The sequence below is a fragment of the Triticum aestivum genome, chromosome 2D (genome assembly GCF_018294505.1).
Source record: "Triticum aestivum cultivar Chinese Spring chromosome 2D, IWGSC CS RefSeq v2.1, whole genome shotgun sequence".
Lineage (NCBI taxonomy): Eukaryota > Viridiplantae > Streptophyta > Magnoliopsida > Poales > Poaceae > Triticum > Triticum aestivum.
This window is the reverse complement of record NC_057799.1, coordinates 646,291,795-646,295,902: the sequence shown is the minus strand read 5'-3', so window position 1 is coordinate 646,295,902 and position 4,108 is coordinate 646,291,795. Positions and strand designations below refer to the sequence as shown.

General features: G+C 40.6%; 2 long non-coding RNA genes across 2 annotated transcripts; both read right to left on the bottom strand.

Annotated features, from left to right (window-relative positions):
• Window positions 1–1,419: 1,419 nt before the first annotated feature.
• On the bottom strand, window positions 1,420–1,995 carry LOC123050769 (uncharacterized). Its single transcript, XR_006423844.1, has 3 exons — window positions 1,935–1,995; window positions 1,774–1,864; window positions 1,420–1,666 (listed from the first exon to the last, which is right to left on the bottom strand). It is a non-coding gene; the product is annotated as an uncharacterized lncRNA (long non-coding RNA).
• A 1-nt stretch (window position 1,996) lies between these two features.
• On the bottom strand, window positions 1,997–3,442 carry LOC123050768 (uncharacterized). The gene is made up of 3 exons (XR_006423843.1): window positions 3,201–3,442; window positions 2,805–3,014; window positions 1,997–2,012 (listed from the first exon to the last, which is right to left on the bottom strand). It is a non-coding gene; the product is annotated as an uncharacterized lncRNA (long non-coding RNA).
• Window positions 3,443–4,108: the final 666 nt, after the last annotated feature.

Here is a 4,108-nt window from a genome sequence, read left to right as displayed (position 1 = left end):
GTGTCATTCATTATTGGATTGCTCAACATCACGGTGCGTGTGGGCACTAGTAGATGAGGATGTGGCTGAGTACGTCCAAGCTTCGGAGGAACCAAATGCTAAGTTGTGGTTATTTTCACTTATAGATGATCTATCGCATGCTAGTCTCATCAAGCTGGTCGTCACCCTTTGGGCAATCTGGGCAGCTCGGCGTAAAGTTATACACGAGGGGTTTTTGCAAAGTCCGCATGCGACACATGCTTTTGTGCTGAACTATATAGCAGAGCTAGATGCAATTGTGGAACCTAGTAGCTCTGGTGTGCAAGTTGCACCACTGGGTGCAAGGCAAAGCACAAGTCATTGGAGAGCACCGGACATGGGAGTGGCCAAGATCCAAGTTGATGGTGGGCTAGCTAGAAACGGAAGGAGCGGGGCAGCTGCAGCGGTGTGTCGTGATCATTCAGGATTTTATTTGGGTGCTTCCGCTATGATCTTTAGGGACATAGCAAAACCAGCGGCGTTGGAGGCACTGGCCTGCCGCGAGGCATTGGCATTACCACTCGACCTATCACTTCACCGCATCGTTATTGCATGTGACTGCAAAGGAGTTGTAGCAGAGATAAAGAATGGATCGGAGGGAAGGCACGGTGCTATCATCAAGGAAATTTGTGCTCGAGCGAGAGACTTTATTAGCTGCAATTTTATTTTTGAAGGACGCAGTATGAACTTTGAGTAATTTAGTTAAGTTTTCTTGAGAAGGCCAATTTAGCTCCCGGGCTCAGCTGCACCCGCTCCGACGAAAAAAATCAAAACAAATACTAAACAAATTCAAAAAAATTCAATTTTTTTGTGTGGTAGATATTTTGATGCGTGAGGTTCGCTGCAAAATTCAACTCGTTTGGATATTTGAGCAGCTCTCTGCAAAAAAGACAAAATCGGGGTCTGTAAAAAAGTTTATTGTTCACGAACTGTTTTGACCCGATTTGTCTTTTTTGCCGAGAGCTGCTCAAATATCCAAATGAGTTAAAATTTGAAGTGGACCTCACGCATCAAATTATGTACCACACAAAAACAAATTGGATTTTTTTTTGAATTTTTCTAGTATTTATTTTGAAATTTTTCTGAGCGGGAGCATCTGAGCCCGGATTTTCGAGTTTTCTTCTTCTTTAGATGTGGGTCGGTACTTGTGGTTGGGATCTCCCCACGACCCGTTTGTAATTCCTGTAAATCATACTCCAAACATTGAATAAAGTGTGGTTTACCCCTTAAAAAAACTAGTACTATTGTCCATGGCGTTATTACCCTGGTCCCCGACGGGATTAACTCGTGATTTGAGGGGATACGCGTTGGGCGCTGGCGGCTGCCGCTGCCTCTTTTCCTCCCTGCCCATACTAGTAAGCGTGCACGTGCAACGCACGTCTCTCAAATATAACACATGTCTTTTGAAATCTATTTATTTTTAAGTAAATGTGCCCGGATGTTGCAACAACATCCTCGCGTGTCCCTAATGACAAATATGTGTTCTATGCTTCTACTTATCCTCTTCGCTAGAGCTCACACATCTCATGAGTGGTATTCACCTGGTAGCCTCGTCATCAAGTATGGGGACACATGCTTGGGGTTGTCATGGTCGAACGTGTGCTTCGCAAACTCCATCTCCTTGCTGGCTCTTTTTTTTAACCGCAAACTGTAGAACAACAGTTCTATGGTCAAAATTTCATTAATATAGTATGGTATAAGGGGGGAGGGAAAAACAGAGCAAAAATTAATCAAGATACAATTGGTTACAAACACCTCAGCCAATGCCAGTTCTAGGTATCATATGGAAAGAAAATCTAGCTTGAAAGACTTCTTTGGTCGGAGCAAGCGTCGAAGCTCCCTGAACCTACACATTTTGCAACCTTTGTGTTAGTCAAGGTAAAAAAAATAGCAAGGATTGGTAATCATGAATGTACCATATATCAAGCTATTTGCTTCGTTGATGTCTGGGTTGAAGTATAGCCGAGACTGCTCAGTTGTACGCAAGATAGCATCTGAAATTGAGTGTAAGAAAGACTTAAAAGTATTAGCAGACAACCTAAAACACAATAGCACGAAGCCAAAAGATATGCCAAAGGATATTAAGCATAATATTAACCCATTTAGTTGTCTAGATGACCAGATTAAATCGTAAGCATTATGTGGTTCTTATTTCAGTGAAAAGGAATGTGGTTGAATAATGATTGCCAATGCACGTCAGCATGTATGATTCAGAAACCACACAGAGCATAATTCAGGAGCGGATACATATGTTTTCAGAGCTTGCAGCTCATAATGAAATGCTAGAAAATTTTATCGCCCTACTAAAAACATGAGGAAATTATCAATGTCAAAGTTGTTGCGTCTAATGTCAAAACTAACTACTATATCAAGTTACTGAGATGGTTTTCTGTATGAACATCAATGAAAAAAATAGCACGCTATAGAAAATAGCGTGGCCCCTGAAAATATGCTATTAGCAAGGCATTGTAGATTTATTTATTTAGCGAGCCAATTCTCTATATGCTATAGCGTGCTATTAGCGGCGCTATAGCGCGCTGTTTTTTTCAGTGATGAACATTAGTTAATGAAAAAATATATGAGAAAATACTTGTGTAATTAGAACAACAAGAATTTTAAATGTATGGACTTGGATTTCACAACTTAATGTGAACTAACACAGCATTAGAAAGAACAAAAGCCTGGTACAGTTTGCTTTGCAATGAAATTTGATTGAATCATTCAGTTATCAAGAGCAATTGGATAACAAGAAGGGAAGAACAGGAAGGGAGAATCAGAAGGTTCACCTATCAAACGTGAGTAGTAGTAGTTGCCTAGTAGCAGGTCAGATAGGACGACAATAGGCAGAAGAGAGTCAGGCTGCCACAGGGCTTCCTCAAGCTGAAGAAACAGGGAGTCGGGGCAACATCACTGACTTGGCTGGGACCTTGGTGTGTCGTATCGTGTAGCATCGACATCTCATGGTCCTACAGCTGCAAGAAGCAGAATTCCTTGCACTACATTCAGACATAGCTGAGATTAGTTTGTAGTCCACGCTAAAACCTCTCAGATCACTGTTAAATGTCTGGAACTGAAGAATGCAGTTTCTCCTCTTTGTATATGATACGAAGTTTCTTTAGACGGGTAAAATTTCAGTAGAACAAAAAAGGTATCAACTCTTAATTTTACTCCATATGTCTTACCATAGATATGGTTACTGCACCAGCATCCCTCTGTTGAAATCTCAACCACAGAAGTACCAAGCTATTCTTTGACTTCACTCCCAAAAACTGCATGTGCTTGAACGACTATTGCACCTGGAGACAATCCTGCAATCATGAATTCAATGCTTATAAGTTGAAAGGGGCAATGAATGAGAAATGCTAAATGATAGACCTGATGCATAAAAGCAAATAAAACTGTGATCAAAGGACTACAGAGAGATCTGATGTTGGTAAAATGCTGAGTTGAACTGGAACAAATCCTCGGATAAATCAGAACCAGATTATCTATTGTGGTACATAAATCAAGCGGGAACACACAAACAATCAGGAAATGTAGGACCACTTGATGACTATAAACTTGACAGTAAAGATGTCTCATTTTCATGATAGGCTGCTCTATTTGTCAGTATTAACACCAAAGATTTTTGCCTTGCCAATCTATTCATATTCAACCCTTTCATTGCCGTGTACAAAATCTTTTACAGCAAAGTGTGTACATAGAAAATTATGGTGCTTAATTCTGCTTGGTTGATTCTCTTGGTGTATCCTCCTCAGCTAGAAGACCGGAACTACCATCTGCTTGGTGCAGAGTGATCCTATGTTGGTTGATTACGCAAAGTATTGCCACTAAAAATGGGTTGTCCATGTTTCATGTCCTAAGCATAATGTTGTTGCTCCGTTTCAGTATGGTACTATGGTTACAACTTACAAACAAGCATGCATGTGCAAATAATTTTGTTTTAACATCTTAACACCTGCAAGCCATTGTGTTCTGACAAATGATAAAATCAACAGACACCGGCTCCACGATGTTTTAATAACTACTCCTGTCAATTCTCTAGCGTCCCAGTCAACTAGCTAAGGTTAGCATCAGTATTGTCTACTAA